The sequence below is a fragment of the Poromitra crassiceps genome (genome assembly GCF_964638095.1).
Source record: "Poromitra crassiceps genome assembly, chromosome: 4".
Lineage (NCBI taxonomy): Eukaryota > Metazoa > Chordata > Actinopteri > Beryciformes > Melamphaidae > Poromitra > Poromitra crassiceps.
In genome coordinates, this window is record NC_139626.1 from 20,216,731 (window position 1) to 20,234,286 (window position 17,556).

Below are 17,556 nucleotides of genomic sequence, written 5' to 3' on the forward strand. Positions count from 1 at the left end.
CTCTTCTGAGAAGTTTTCTCGAGTTGGATGCAGCCAATTCTATTGTGTGAGGCAGCCATTTGAGGCAGGCAGTGTTGTGTGACTGTGCATCCACACTGCGGAGAGGATAGGAGCTGACTGACTATATATGATAGCCTATATCGAGACATATAGGCCTAGCCTAACTTTTGTGGGGAGAAATCAATTTAAAACTAGTTAGATATGACTTGAATGCCACTTGTAAAATAAATCACCCACAGTGATTGACGACGGTGTGACCACTATTTTGACTGCGCTCATTTTTGGCACAATGCCAGGAATGGACCCTCTGTTAAAACGGCATGTTTTTGAATGGAGTTTGGTTACAAATTCGCTAAAGCTGTTTCCTATCACATTTCTTGTTATCGATACATGCTACCGCACCCCCATCCCCACCCCCCCCCCTGCCCACTGACAAAAAAAACGGCTCATATCCAGTTGTTTCTAAACAAAGACCCCTCATGTTTAAAAAGGTAAAACCGGAAAATATCCTGTTCTGGCTAGCCAGACATGATCCAGACTTCATGTTTAAAAGCCACTTGTGTGTTATGGCCTTGTGTGTAACACTGTGGGTTATGGCCTTGTGTGTAACACTGTGGGTTATGTCCTTGTGTGTAACACTGTGGGTTATGTCCTTGTGTGTAACACTGTGGGTTATGTCCTTGTGTGTAACACTGTGGGTTATGGCCTTGTGTGTAACACTGTGGGTTATGGCCTTGTGTGTAACACTGCGGTGAACTCTCAAGTTGTTTAACACTGCTTTTTGACATGCAGTGTTCAGGGCGACCACCCAGGGCCTCTGACCACACCACACATTGCTCCCAGCAGCCTTTGAGGCGTTCTCGCCTCACTCTCCTCTGGACACTTTACCCCCTGTCCCTCACTATCCCCTGGACACTTTACCCCCTGTCCCTCACTCTCCTCTGGACACTTTACCCCCTGTCCCTCACTCTCCTCTGGACACTTTACCCCCTGTCCCTCACTCTCCTCTGGACACTTTACCCCCTGTCCCTCACTCTCCCCTGGACACTTTACCCCCTGTCCCTCACTCTCCTCTGGACACTTTACCCCCTGTCCCTCACTCTCCTCTGGACAGCTGCAGACCACCGATCATATCGCATCCATGAGGCACAGGAATGTAGCTGGCACAACAACCCTCTTTTCTGTGTGAGCATCTCTGATTGGTTAGCTAGAGAACAGATGTCGCCATCTGTCAGAGGCAGGCCTGTTAGCGCGCATATCATGCAGCTGTGACTACTATTCTCACATAAATACACACATGATGTAATGTATACACATTCAGTTGTGCCCACTGCCCACATAGACTGCTCACATAGACTGCTCACATAGACTGCTCACATAGACTGCCCACATAGACTGCCCACATAGACTGCTCACATAGACTGCTCATATAGACTGCCAACATAGACTGCCCACATAGACTGCTCACATAGACTGCTCATATAGACTGCCCACATAGACTGCCCACATAGACTGCCCACATAGACTGCTCACATAGACTGCCCACATAGACTGCTCACATAGACTGCTCATATAGACTGCCCACATAGACTGCCCACATAGACTGCCCACATAGACTTCTCACATAGACTGCTCATATAGACTGCCCACATAGACTGCTCACATAGACTGCTCACATAGACTGCTCACATAGACTGCTCACATAGACTGCCCACATAGACTGCTCACATAGACTGCCCACATAGACTGCCGACAAGCAGACGGTGAAGAATGTGCCTGTTTGGTGAGAGAGCTCAGCAGTCCTGATGTGAACCGGACCTGTGTGTAAAAACCAAAGTGATCACTGACCGTGGCTACACAGCAAATACATCGCATGGGCTTCTCTTGTCCTTAGAAGGTCTGCAGATGGGGAACTCTGGCATGAGGGTTTGTTGTATGATGGTGTTGCTATTACTATTACACTGTTTATTATGTGTAGTTTATTAGCCATGACTCAAACTCACTCTCACATGCACACTAGACACACACACACACACACACACACACACACACACACACACACACACACACACACACACACACACACACACACACACACACACACACACACACACACACACACAGCTTGTCTTTTCTCTCTTTATTGGCCGGATTGGGCATAGAGGAGGCAGGATGGCAGCCCAGCGCCCCCTGTCTGTAAGGCAAACAAAGAGCTGCTGTGTGTCACATGCACAGATAAACAGGATCACCAGTCCAGCCACCCCCCCCCCCCCCCCCACCATCAACATCCAGCATATCTGTCTATCTGCCAGTGCTGATCAGAGAAAATGATGTGGCCACACCCAACTGTCTCCCACCTTACACATTTATATCATACCACCATCCCACTGCTGTCACTGCACTATTGTGTGTGTGTGTGTGTGTGTGTGTGTGTGTGTGTGTGTGTGTGTGTGTGTGTGTGTGTGTGTGTGTGTGTGTGTGTGTGTGTGTGTGTGTGTGTGTGTGTGTGTCTACAGTAGTGCAGTGGAACAGCTCTCATTATTATTAGAATTGTGCACTTTTTGAGAAAAGCATGACATTTCTAACAGTGAATACGATAAGGTTTATTTTCATATGTGGAGGGAAGTCAGCTTTGACCTCAAATCCAAGATGGCTGCCAGTGCCAGGCTGTTCAAATGCACTTAATTTTGGAACCAAACAGTGTAGAAAACATTTAAGGTTTCATTTCCAACTAAATCGGGGATGCCCATTCATTTGGGGATACTTTAAGATACCAGAATTCAAGGAAATGCATTTAGATTAAAGAAGGAAAAAAGGAAAGAAAAAGCAATGAGTTGATATTTGCATTTGCGCCTGCCTGGTAGAGCAAGAGGGCAGCCGACAAATTCTGAAGCGGAGCAGAGTGAAATCTGTATGGACCACTCCGTGAGCGATGAGCTCAAATTCTTGTCGCTCCACTCCTCATGCTCTGATGGTGACATAATCACTGATGACATCACTCACTGATGACATCACAATTCCACGAATGAAATCACTGATGACATCATCAGTGACATAGACATTGTGACATCATCAGTGTCATAACTCCTTCCCTACAGAGGTTATAAAAGGAACGACTTGGCTAGCTAGTTGTTCTGTCACTCTTTCACTTTTGGTCTCAGTGTCTAGTTGTCTAGATATGTCTGTTGCCAGCTGTCTCCTATCTGAAGAGCAGTTTCTGTGCTCTATCTGTCTGGATGTGTTCACTGATCCAGTCACCACACCATGTGGACACAACTTCTGCCAAAACTGTATCACTCAGCACTGGGTTGTTAATGCCCCATGCCAGTGTCCCATGTGTAGTGAGGTTTTTGACATAAGACTTAAACTGCGGGTCAATACTTTCATATCTGAGATGGCTGCTCAGTTCAGAAAGTCAGCGAGTAGTAGGCCTAAGACAGAGGCTGAAATCCAGCAGATGATCCAGGAGAGACGACTGAAGATTCAGGAGATTAAACAGTCAGTAGAGCTCAGCAAGGAAGAATATGCAGACAGAGAGATAGCAGACAGTGTGCGGGTCTTCACTGCACTGATGCAGTCTGTGGAGAGAGGCCAGTCTGAGCTCTTTGAGATGATCGAAGAGAAACAGAAAACAATAGAGAAACAGGCTGAAGGCTTCATCAAAGAGCTGGAACAGGAAATCTCTGAGCTGATGAAGGGAACCGCTGAGGTGGAGCAGCTCTCACACACTGAAGACCACCTCCACCTCCAAAGCTTCCCATCCATAAACACTCCACACACCAAGGACTGGACCGAGGTCAGTGTCCATCGCTCATCATATGAGGGGACTGTGAGGAGAGCTGTGGCTCAGCTGGAGGAGACTCTCAACAAAGAGATGGAGAAGCTGCTTGAGGCTGAGCTGAAGAGGGTCCAGCAGTATGCAGTGGATGAGCTGAAGAGGGTCCAGCAGTATGCAGTGGATGAGGTGAAGAGGGTCCAGCAGTATGCAGTGAATGAGCTGAAGAGGGTCCAGCAGTATGCAGTGGATGTGACTCTGGATCCTTGTACAGCACATCCTGAACTCATCCTGTCTGATGATGGAAAACAAGTACATCATGGTAGAGTAAAGAAGAAGAAACTCCCAGACAACCCAGAGAGATTTTCTCTCTATGGCAATGTCTTAGGAAAGCAGAGCTTCTCTTCAGGAAGGTTTTACTACGAGGCTCAGGTTAAAGGCTGGACTGACTGGAGTTTAGGAGTGGCCAGAGGGTCGATCAACAGGAAGAGAGAAATCACACTGAGACCAGAGAATGGCTACTGGACTGTATATTTGAGGAATGGAAATGAGTACAAAGCTGCTGCTGGCCCTCCTCTCCTCCTCTCTCTGAAGACGGATTGGATTGGATTGCATTTAAGGCTGCTTTCTCACTGGGAACGATTGCTTTCGTTCCGTTACGGGCCCGGGCACGATTGCCACCCTGGACTGCTTTTGTTGTTTGACAGATGTTAGGAGTTAAATAAGGAGCGGCAGAGATAGCGAGGTGGAGAGTGAGGGGTCAAGGGGCAGGTTGGGGAAAGGACAAAGAGGAAAAAGGGAGGGAGAGTGGAAGGAGAGAGAGCAGGTGGGGAAAGGAGGGGGAGAGATGGAGAGAGAGATGTAACAACCAATACAGAGGCTGCATTTGGGCCGCTAGTATTGGCGTGGCTCCGCCCGGCTAGACTCGCTTTTTTGTAGCTTTTCACCGGTCAAAAACCTGGACAACCTGGTTTGAGTCGTACTTTTTCTAGTACCACCTCTGTCGAGGTTCCAGGGCTGTGGACCCGATACCATACGGTGATGTGAAAACCTGCAGACGACTGATTGGTCAGGCAGAATCGTGTTTACTGTGTCTCTGGATACCAGTTTAATGGCGTTTACCTTCTCTTGTGTGTAACGTTATTTCCCAAACTCCTGTTATTTCCAACAGTCTTTTTTCCTGGCGACTGGACGGGCAGCCGGCTTCTCTTCTCCGTTTAGCTTAACCCCCCTCCTCTGCTATGCGGTGCGATACGCAGGCATGTAAATAACAACAAAGAAATTTCCATTCTCCTAGCCGATGGTCTCATTTGCTCACGTAGGTCATATAGAGGCACCAGTATTTCATAACCAGTTTAAAAGTTCTGTGTAGGGATTTTATTTTAACGTTACAAACGGGGCGGAGGGCAGATATGCATCGCTATGACAACAAGTTGTGGTCAGATTGAGCGAGTACTATACTTGCAGTGGAAGCAGACACTACTTCAAGTCGAAACAAGTGGGGGCACAGTAGCGCAGTGGTAGCGCTGTCGCCTCACAGCTACTGTACAAGGTCCTGGGTTCGATTCCCGCCTGGGACGCTGAGGGTGTCCTCAGTGGCCACGACCCAGGTGGGCTACCTCGTCAAAAGGGCCTTTCTGTGTGGAGTTTGCATGTTCTCCCCGTCCGAAGGACAAGCCTGGATGGGTTAAAAGCAGAGACTACTGTATATTTCACCGGCCACTGTCAGCATGTGATGTCGTGTGACAGTAAGACGGCCTTGTCCGTCCGACTTTTTTGCGTAAAGCCGAGTTGAGACGAGCCATACTATGCAGTAGTACCATGTGGTGGAAATGAGCCATAACTGAGCTTGGGTTACCAGCAGGTCTATCATTAGAGTGGTAATGAGGAGCAGACAGGGCAGCAGCGAGCCCCTGACAGAGAACACCACTCTCCTACAAAGACTAACATTGTTTCACACAGTCCAGACTATAGCTGCTCTGCCGCTATTCTCATTCTCTCCTGCAGACATTTTGGCTTTAACATCCACAGTTTGGATTCCAATTAGTTGAAGAAAACTCTTCGCCCCTGTCACCATTATGTCATATGAATGTCATCGTGCAGGTATAGGTGAACAGTAGCCAGGTTGCAGAGGAGTGGATCCTGTTTTCTTCCGTTTGCCTACTCCATTGTTTGGGCAGAAAGATGCTCGGCTGTTTGCAATTACAATTTCTCTGTCGCACCAATAGACCCTTCTCACGGGGGCCATTTTGTGTCGAAAAGGCAGGGTAAACACAGGTGCAAGCAAAACACTAATGAGGTGTTTGAAACTTCCATGATTGGAATGTGGAAACCCTTATTAGTGGTTTGCTTGCACCTGTGTTTATTCTGCCTTTTCGACACAAAATGGGCCCCGTGAAAAGGGTCTATCATACTGGAGGTGATCTCTCAATACTGAACATATCCAAATGGACATAATCCTATCCTGCCCCTTGCTGTGACCAAGATAAGAACCACTGGTTCATTTTCCCCAGATTATCGTTGCTTTAAGAGTGCATTACTATAGCAAAAAGCAGCTTATTTCACCCACATGTCATATCTATACTTGTTTATATTGATAATTGTCCAAGGTACCAGCCGAGACAGAAGCAATCTAAGTGGGACTTATTGTCAGGGCGTTAGGTTACACTTCTATATAATGAGACCATGTGTTACTGTAGAAGAACTTGGCACACAGTCTTCCTTCTGGCCTCCGGTCTTCCTGTGTAAAGCAAGTTGAAAAAAGTAGAAAAAATAGCATAAAAAGACTGTAAATTCATATCTTATTTCCTGACTCCCAGGCTTGCAAAAATTCCTCAACTTTGCACACAAACGGGAAGACGGAAAGTCACGGAGCATCCTGGGCTATACTGTAACTCACACACAGCACATACCATTTACATTTCTGCTTACTTACACACACACACACACACACACACACACGCACACACGCACGCACGCACGCACGCACGCACGCGCACACACACACACACACACACACACACACACACACACACGAAGAGAGAGAGAGAGAGAGAGAGAGAGAGAGAGAGAGAGAGAGAGACATTGTATCCTAAACTGCAGTTACATGCAGCTGTACTTGCTTTAGGCATTTAGCCAAAGCACATTTGTATCACTTCATTTGAGTGGTATTTTACTATTTTCTCTTAGGTTGTAAAAAGTGTGAATTGATCCTGGTGTCTCTCAATTTGTCTGGGTTAAGGGAACAACAACGCTCCATTTTATGAGGCAAATTCCTGTTTGGAAGAGTTTTTTCTGTTGTGCAAACAAACACAGATGGTCTAGTTTTAATGGCCTCTTTATACAGGAAAAAAACAGCTCATTGGGAAAAACAATCACATTGTTACATTTTCAGAATGAAGAAACCCCAGTAGGTAGGTGATGACCCATTGTTGTCACTCCCTATAGACTCCTCAACAAATTACTTTTCCATCTGATCACTCTCATATCTCTTTTCTCTTCTTCTCTCTTGTCTCTTCCTCCTATCACCCTAATGAATCTCTGTGGCCTGATTCAGATAAGAAGCTCAAAGGATATATGAGTTTTTCTTCTTCTCTGGTTCTCTCTTGGCAGGATGTGCATCCCCTGGGCCTTGGTATGTGAAACTACTTCCTCCCTGGATGCACAGTACACTGGTGAAATGAATGCCGGCTGTAGATACGGGCCTCGATAAATACCTCACAGTGCTCGCTATCGGCCCCTGCTGGTCCCTGGCCCCATACACCTCATGTTTATTGTAGCAATTGGCCTATATTAGCTTCTGACACAGAAGAAGACACAACTGTCATTTTCGAGGAAAACAGTTTGACAGAAAGTGGAGGATTTATATAATAAAATGATGTATTAGCAGCACCCAATATAGTCAACTCTTACACAGACACCCTGAAACAATCAGCTAGACTCTGATTATTGCTGCCCAGCTGAAACATTATCTTGATGATGTAGACCAGGGGTGGGCAACTGGCCCCCAACCTCACTCAGTGTGGCCCCTGGGTCAATTTCCTTTGTTTTTCTTTTTCGTTACACAAGGCGGACGTTTTTGGTTAGGTTAGGTTAGACCACCACAATCTGTTTTTATTTTACTGTACAACCCAGAACATGGCGCTAATGGTGTTAGCATTGTCCATCCACATACTGTTTAACGTTAGCATTTGAGTTAACGCTATTGTAACAAACTATATCCAGGATGCACATTGCACATGCAACAATACTAATCTGATGAATATCACATATTTGGGTGATGTACCCCATCAGATTGCTGTAGCGGGCTGTTTTAAAGCTAGAGCAAAGTTTCTGGTGTCATCTGAATGGAAGACTTACTAAATTTGAATATGAAAAATAATATAAATGTTGGTATAATAAACTTTGCTTACCAGTCCTTTTCATCAAATTAGTAGCTATAATTGGGAGTGATGATGTTACAGTAGGCTACTGGTGGAAGTGCACGGTCACAATCTGGCCCTCTGGTAGCGAGGAATTTTTTGTGTGGCCCTCTCTATCATCAAAGTTGCCCATCCCTGATGTAGACTACTAGAGGACTAATATATGCAGACATTTGGTAGCCTGACCTGATAAGAAAGTGGGCATTATTAAGGGTGCTTTCTCACTGGGAACGATTGTTTTCGTTCCGTTCCGTGCCCGAGAACGATTGCCCCCCCTCCCTTCTTCCCTGCTGGTCAGCTCGGAAACGGTCCCGGGTCCCGAGTGTGAAAGCACCCTAAGTGTGTTCATCCCTTTACCAGTAGGTCCCCACCCCATACCTACACATCTGGCAAGGATCTGCCTCCCCTGCTTTTAGCTATCAACAGGAAGGATCTGGGTGGAGTTTGGAAATAGAACTTTGGTCTTTAAAAAGCATGGGGAGTTAAACATTCTACCGTACAAACATACCGTTAGACTACTCTTGTACAGACAGTGCCAACTCCATATCATTCCACTCTATTCTCATTTTAGACATGGGTTCAAATTGTTGAGCCTCATGCATTAGAGTGATGTAGTGAATGTTTGACTAAAAATAGGCACACTGGATATACTGGACGGCAGCCAAATATGTTCAATATTTGTGTGTGTGTGTGTGTGTGGGGGTGTGTGTGTGTGTCTGTGTGTGTGTGTGTGTGTGTGTGTGTGTGTGTGTGTGTGTGTGTGTGTGTGTGTGTGTGTGTGCACGCGTGTGTGTGTGTGTGTGTGTGTGCGTGCGTGCGTGCGTGTGTGTGTGTGTGTGTGTGTGTGTGTGTGTGCGTGTGTGTCCGTTTTTAACCAGTATCAGAATCAGCTTTATTGGGTCAGGTCTACTCGAGTGACATCACTGATGACATCATCACCAATTACATCACTGGTGACAATTTATGACATCACTGATTATGTCACAATCCTCGAGAATACAACAGGGCTAACTGTAACCGAGAGGTGAAGCACGGCCAGAATCACTCCAGCACTCCTCAGAAAATGAAACAAGGATGGACAAACCCAAAAGATGCCTATGCCAAGTCAAAGAAAAAGAAGCTGCCAAAGAACACGAGGAGGAGAGAAGCAGAGATGGCGGGATAAGGCCTTGTTGTGATGCTGAGATGTCAAGGCCTATGTCCCCTCATGGTAAAGCCAAAATCCAGCAGCAGCCTCATGCTTCAAGTACCAATTCTCCTGCAGACAAAAGTAAGAGCAAAGGAGGCAGAGGAGCGAAGAGGCAAGTCTTTGAAGCCTACATGACCTCTAAGCACGTTTCACATGGTTTAAAAAGAGGAAAACTCCTTCAGGGGGCAATAACAATAAACCCTAAGAAGTACCATGAGGCCTTCATCCCAGCTCCTGATGGCATGCGGGATATATTCCTGGATGGGATCGTAGCTCGCAACAGAGCGTTGAATGGGGACATAGTGGTGGTGCAAGTCCTCCCTCGACAGCAGTGGAAGGTTGTGAGGTCGGACACTGACTGTGAGGGGGCCAGTGAGTCAGAGCAGCAGACAGGGAAGAAGGCCCGTGTAGAGCGGCATCGCAGCCCTCATGGTATTGTGGGAGACCAGCATAGTGAGCAGGGTGAGCTCGTCAGCAGAGTTAAGAATATCCCCCTCAGTGCCACAGAGAAGAGGGATATGAGAGGACCTCTGGAAGATGCCTCAACTCCACGATCCAATGGGGAAATACTCCAAAGGACTGCTAAAGTGGTGTACATTATTGAGCGTAAACACTCGAAAGCTGTGACCGGTTTCCTCAAGTTCCTCCCATACAAGCCCTTCGCCATGTTCACGCCTATGGACCACCGGGTGCCACGGATTAAGATTCTGCTGCGCGACTGTCCCGCTGGCTTTTCTTCCCGCCCGGGTGACTACGCAGACACCTTGTTCATCTCTCGCATCACCAGCTGGCCAGTCAACAGCAAGTTCGCAGAAGGTCGACTTGCTAAGATGCTGGGCCAAGCCGGGGAAATTGAGCCGGAGACAGAGGGCATCCTGACAGAATACAACATATATTTCTCTGAGTTCCCCAATGAGGTGCTGGACTGCCTACCAAAGAATCTGCCCTGGACCATCCACCCTGAGGAGATGTGCAGGAGGAGAGATCTGAGGAGAGAGTGTATCTTCACTATCGACCCTGCTACTGCCAGAGATTTGGATGATGCCTTGTCAATCCGTGTATGTTGTGTTCTTTCGTTTTTCCGTTTCAAAACCAAATCGGAAAAACCAAATAACGGTTTCGTTTTTTTCTTTTTCCGTTTTAAAACAAAAACGGAAAAACGGAAAATCAAAAAACGAAAAAACAGGAGGTTTTTCTGTTTTAAAACTAAACGGGAAAAGGGGAAAATCAAGATTTGTTTTGTTGTTTTGTTTCTGTGATATTTGGATATTTTTGGAAACCCCCGTGAATGCTGGGAAAACGAGGAGGAGAGGAGGCGCATGCGCGACATTTCCGCGGAAGTTTCAGTCTCAGAAAACAGGAAGAGAGGAGTTGTATGGTCTGAAGTTTGCTTGTTACGTTTTGACAACTTATTGCAGTTATGGCCGCACTTATCATAACTTGATCCACAAACTGTTTGACAGTGGAGAAACATACTCCGAGATCAGTGCCGCTCTGCAGCGTTTTGGTGCTCCGCGCTGCTCAGGTTAGTAACGTTATTTCGTTATTTTTTATGTTGTTTGTCGTTTTTATGTTGTCCTCTCCATGTGGCCATGCTTTCAAACTTATATCAGCTAAAACAGATGTTTAGGTAACGTTACATTAACGTTAGCTTGCAAGCTAACGTTAGCTTTCAGCTGTTATATTTGAGGCAAACCTGCCGCTCATGTTGTGGTGTTGTACAGTATAACGTAGCGACTAGCTAGCTTGTCTGTCTGACCGTCTGCCTGTCTCTTTGTCTGTCAATCTGTCTCACTGTCTGTCTACCTGACTGTCAGTCAGCAGATAGACAGACAGTGAGACAGACAGTCAGTAGCCTACATCAGTCAGTGACTAACTTACTTTCTGACTGTCTGCACGACTGTCTGTCTCACTGTCTACCTGACTGTCTGTCTGTCTGTCTGCCTGTCTACCTGACTGTCAGTCAGCGTCTCTCTGACTGACTGTGTGTTTCGCCTGTCTACCTCACTGACTGATGTCTGTCTGCCACTGACTGTCTGCTTGACTGTCACACTGGATGTTATGTAATTTAGTGTATAGCTTTCCATTGTTGCTTTGAATTTGACATTAGGCCAGCCATGACAATAGAGGCCTCTTTTAGGTCTGTGACCCCTGACCCCTTTTGTTTTTGCCCATAGTCTTCTGCACGGCCCAGCCACAGTCTTCATCACCAGTGTCGGGCCCAGTCTCCTGAAAGGTTCCACCTGTGTCATTGGGGCCATCCTCCAGGGTTGCTCCACCCTTCGGCCCAGCCTCCTGGACACCCTCTACACCTGCCTGTTCGTCGCTGCCCAGGCCACATCACCTGCTCACTTCCTCCATGGGGCGACTACTTAATTTGAACTATACATCAACTGACACTTAACTAGACCAGCTTGTGATTTGTGTATCTGTTTCAAATAAATGTACCATTTGAAGGGGCAGCTGTTCAAAAACCCAAGCTAAACGTCCTGGACTCAATCTCAGAGAATCCTTCACATCACTTCTCACCATTGCCAGTTACACATGTCATTAGTACCCACAATCAGGATTGAATTACCCCACCTCAATCTATGCCCCACCTTCATCCTTTGCAGTGTTCCTTTAAAGGTTCTGTTAATCTATTTTTTCTCATGTGTTCTATTGATCACACTCAATAGAACACACTCTAGGCCGTGTCAGGTCACTCCACCCTGTCCACCCTTTTGGTCATCGGTCAATTGATTATTATACAAAAGGTAGTTCTGGCAGGAGCAATTTGAATAGATGATGCAGAGTTCGGATAAGACAAGACAGTTTGGTCTTTTTTATTTATTTTTATTAAAAAGGTTTACATTTCCTAATATGTATTATTGCCGCATGTATATGCTTGTTCAAAATATGCATTGCCACATGTATTAGATATGTTTGTTCAAAGTAAATTACAAATACTATTTGAATATGTGTCAATTGTTTAAACAGACAAAATGGATACTAAATTTGATTTTGAACACAGCTGATTATTGATTTGCTGAATTAAAAATATATAGGTGAAGCAATTGTATTTATACAGCACCAAATCATACACTTAAGATCCTTTACAATTAAAGCAGGTGAAGACCAACTCTCCAGGCAATTAAGGTATGGATGGATATCAGCTACAGATAAAATTGTGCTAAATGATAGCTACTGTAATATGGTCTACAAAGGTCCAATGCCCACCCTTTCCCCTCAAGTATTTAGAATTGACTACAAATGCAGTCAGTACATTTTAGTAGACATGATATGCCAAACAGCTTTAATGGTCAAAAGTTGACACTGCATGATGTAAAATACTTGAATAAAGATTCTGGAGTCAGAGGTTGGTCTCAGATGAATATATTATAGCTTGCAAGCGGAGGAATACAGAGTATAGCTTAAGGCTGGTACAATATCACTCATTCTCTAGATCAGTGATACTCAACCCGAGGCTCTAGAGCCATATGCGGCTACTTAAAATAAATAAATACAAATCTAATAAAATAATGGGAGGAAAGGGACTTGGATTGTGGCTCTTTCAAAGCTTTGTTTTTGCCAGTGTCTCCTGAGTAGGGCAAGGCTGAGTACCACTGCTCTAGATTATACACAGAGGCCCCAGCAAATCTGTCATATCTCTCTCTACAATGCAGACAGTTATGGAGTTCTGGACAAAATTACATAATAACAATGTTCTCAGATTTGTGTGTGAGAGTCCCCCCCAATCAAATGGGTCAGTGGCCCTAATTTGGGGACTAAATTATGGTATGGTTTTATTTGGTGATTAAAAAGGGCACGTCTTGCCAACACACTAACATAGAAGAGAAATTTAAAATAAAAGAATCGCTGAGGATGAAAACACAATAAAGCCCAAAGGCTTATTCCATTGTGGTCCTCATAGGGGTCCTTGAAAGGAAAAGGGTCAGAACCACTGGTCTATCACATAGCCACCTTTATGTAAGAGTGTGAATTGACCTGCTGGTCATTTTTTTAAGCTACAGTACTTGGCACTAGCTACTTGTCTATGGTCCGTGTTCGACATAGCCCTGCCTGTAAGAGTAGAACGACTTTTTGGTAAAAGAAAAAAAAATACAATTTTATATGTAGACTGTTAAACCAAGAAGTTGATATGCTGATAGTCCTCTCAGCTTTTATTTGGAGATATTTGCTGGTTGGTAGTCTAAGTCTAAACTTTAGACTAATAATATTGCATGTATGTAGAGGCATGGATGTTAGCTGGTACAAAGATGTATGAAATATATCAGCTTAGACCCTGGTTGCAAGTATAACCATTTATAAAAGGCAGGATGAAGGTGGTAGCCTGGGTAAACCCAGCCTTCAACGTGACGTCACAGGCTATGCCTGTAGTGTACATTTCTTCGGTGCTGATAGTATGATAGATGATAGAGGTCATGTGGAGGCTGGGTTTACCCAGGCTATGAAGGTGGGGTAATCAAATCCTGATCGTGGGCACTAATGAGGTGAGTGAGAGGTGATGGTGTGAAAGATTCTGGGAGATTGAGTCCAGGATGTTGAGGTATAGTTCAAATTAAGTAGTCGCCCCATGCAGGAAGTGAGCAGGTGATGTGGCCTGGGCAGCGACGAACAGGCACAACAGGTGTAGAGGGTGTCCAGGAGGTTGGGCTGAAGGGTGGAGCAACCCTGGACGATGGCCCGGACACCAATGACACAGGCGGAACCTTTCAGGAGACTGGGTGATGAAGACTGTGGCTGCGCCGTGCAGAAGACTATGGGCAAAAACAAAAGGGGTCAGAGGTCACAGACCTAAAAGAGGCCTCTATTGTCATGGCTGGCCTAATGTCAAATTCAAAGCAACAATGGAAAGCTATACACTAAATTACATAACATCCAGTGTGACAGTCAGGCAGACAGTCAGTGGCAGACAGACATCAGTCAGTGAGGTAGACCGGCGAAACACACAGTCAGTCAGAGAGACGCTGACTGACAGTCAGTCAGGTAGACAGGCAGACAGACAGACAGACAGTCAGGTAGACAGACAGACAGTCAGGTAGACAGTGAGACAGACAGACAGTCAGTCAGGTAGACAGACAGACAGTCAGGTAGACAGTGAGACAGACAGTCGTGCAGACAGTCAGAAAGTCAGTTAGTCACTGACTGATGTAGGCTACTGACTGTCTGTCTCACTGTCTGTCTATCTGCTGACTGACAGTCAGGTAGACAGACAGTGAGACAGATTGACAGACAAAGAGACATGCAGACGGTCAGACAGACAAGCTAGCTAGTCGCTACGTTATACTGTACAACACCACAACATGAGCGGCAGGTTTGCCTCAAATATAACAGCTGAAAGCTAACGTTAGCTTGCAAGCTAACGTTAATGTAACGTTACCTAAACATCTGTTTTAGCTGATATAAGTTTGAAAGCATGGCCACATGGAGAGGAAAACATAAAAACGACAAACAACATAAAAAATAACGAAATAACGTTACTAACCAGAAAGCTGCAGAGCGGCACTGATCTCGGAGTATGTTTGTCCACTTTCAAACAGTTCGTGGATCAAGTTATGATAAGGTTCAAGTGCGGTCATAACTGCAATAAGTTGTCAAAACGTAACAAGCAAACTTCAGACCATACAACTCCTCTCTTCCTGTTTTCTGAGACTCTTCCGCGGAAATGTCACGCATGCGCCTCCTCTCCTCTCCTCGTTTTCCCAGCATTCACGGGGGTTTCCAAAAATATCCAAATATCACAGAAACAAAACAAAACAAATAAAACTTGATTTTCCCCTTTTCCCGTTTAGTTTTAAAACAGAAAAACCTCCTGTTTTTTCGTTTTGGGATTTTCCGTTTTTCCGTTTTGGTTTTAAAACGGAAAAAGAAAAAAACGAAACGGTTATTTGGTTTTTCCGATTTGGTTTTGAAACGGAAAAACGAAAGAACACAACATACACGGATTCTTGTCCTGTAAACCACTCCCAGATGGTAATTTCGAGGTGGGAGTCCACATTGCTGACGTGAGTTATTTTGTGGAGGAGGGCAACGCTCTGGACGTCATTGCCAGCCGAAGAGCCACCAGCATATATATGGTGCAAATGGTGATCCCCATGTTGCCCAGGCTGCTGTGTGAGGAGCTGTGCAGTCTGAACCCTCTCAATGACAGACTCACCTTCTCTGTCATCTGGAAAATGTCACCTCAGGGGAAAATTCTGGATGAGTGGTTAGGCCGCTCAGTGATCTGCTCCTGCGTGAAGTTGAGTTAGGAGCATGCACAGAGCATGATCGAGGCCCTGAAGAAGATGTTCTCTGCTGAGGAGTTGCCACATGTGGCCCCTGAACACGCCATCGACGAAATCCACCAGGCTGTGCTCAACCTGCACACCATCGCCAAGAACCTCCGAGCTAAACGCTTTGAAGGAGGAGCCCTCAGACTACACCAGTTAAAACTATATTTCACCCTCGACAAAGAAACCACGATGCCCCAAAGCTGCAGTGTTTATCAGCACAAAGACAGCAACAAGTTGGTGGAGGAGTACATGCTGCTGGCTAACATGGCCTCAGCCAACCAAATCTACAGCTCCTTCCCTGAACGGCCCTCCTCCGACGCCACCCTCCACCCAAGACCAAGACGGTAGACGAGCTGCAGGAGCTTTGCGACCAGATGGGCCTCAATGTCAACTTCACCTCTGCAGGAGCCTTGCATAGGAGTCTCCACACCACCGTCAGTGATGATGAGTATTCCAGTGCGAGGAAGGAGGTCCTCATCCACTTGTGCTCCAGATCCATGCAGACGGCATTGTACTTTTGTACAGGTGTACTGAAGGAGGTGCACCTGTTTAAGCACTATGCCCTCAACGTTCCTGTCTACACACACTTCACATCACCCATCAGACGCTACGCAGACCTTGTTGTACACCGGCTGCTGGCTTCTTCACTGGGTTACAGCCGTCGTCTAGAGCTGGCAGGACAAGTTCAAAGGCAGGCATCTCACTGCAATGACAAGAATACTGCCTCCAAGAGAGCGCAGCAGCTCAGCTCTGAGCTGTTCTTCAGCATTTTTGTGAAGAGGTGTGGTCCCCTTGACTCTGAGGCCATGGTGATGGAGGTGCTGGATCAGTCCTTTGATGTGCTGGTCCTCCGCTATGGGGTTAAGCAACGCATCTACTGCAAGTCTCTGGCGGGACTAGACAGGTTCCACCATCACAAGGTGGGGAAGAAGGGAGAGCTGACTCTGGTCTGGTCACCAGAGGAGCCACAGAAACCCCCAGTGCAGCAGGTAATATCAGTCTTCACCTTGGTGCAGGTACAGCTCAGAGCAGAAGGTACACCCATGAAATACAGAGCAGTGCTCAAGAGGCTGGATGAGAATGGATCAGATGCACTTTAAGTAGGGCTGCACGATTCTGGATAAAATGATAATTTTCTTTCTCTGAATTGAGATCACGATTCTCTCACGGTTATTTTTTCAGTGTTTATTACACTCATTACCTGATATGAAAAACAAAATAAAAACAATGTTTTTATCAATTATTGTCATAATCATCGACTATTATTATTTTATTTTATTATTGTTACTAATAAAACATATTATGTATTTTAGACATTGTTATTCTTGTTACTGCTGTTATTATTGTTGCTGTTATTGTTTTTGTTTTTTTTAAAGAGCAGCTATATATATTCAAAGGTGCCAATTGTGTGTGTGTGCAAGTGGCAGCTTCCAATAAAAACTCATTATCCCAACCATGGAGCAAGTATGATTTTTGAATAGAATGACACTACTCTGAGGACAGACAGTATGTGAGCACAGATATATTATTTGATTGCAGATGATGGAAAAACTTTTTCAAAGCCAGCTGTTTTGACATCTAATGTTAATGGCTTTAGGAATGCTGTTGGCCTTTGGTGACAGTTCTGGTAACACCCAGAGCATCCGAGGCATGCCAGGCTGTTATAAATACACCCCTCTAGACATGTCCGAGATTCACTGTGTCTTTATTAAAGGGATACGCCACTTTTTCGGGAGTTTAGCTCATTTGCCATATCCCCCCCCCACATAACCAAGGTAGACCATGCCTTTACCGTCACTGTCCGAGCAGTATACAGTGAGCTACAGTCGTGAAGTTGGTAAGTATCGCCATATAATGGATGCCAGTGGTACACACCCCTTCAAAACATATCTA

General features: G+C 45.6%; 1 pseudogene across 1 annotated transcript; it reads left to right on the plus strand.

Moving 5' to 3' along the window:
* The first annotated feature begins 9,381 nt into the window (after positions 1-9,381).
* LOC310775660 (DIS3-like exonuclease 2 pseudogene) lies at positions 9,382-16,763 on the plus strand (annotated as a pseudogene). Its single transcript has 2 exons — positions 9,382-10,433; positions 15,339-16,763. The product of its transcript is annotated as a DIS3-like exonuclease 2 pseudogene (transcript).
* Positions 16,764-17,556: the final 793 nt, after the last annotated feature.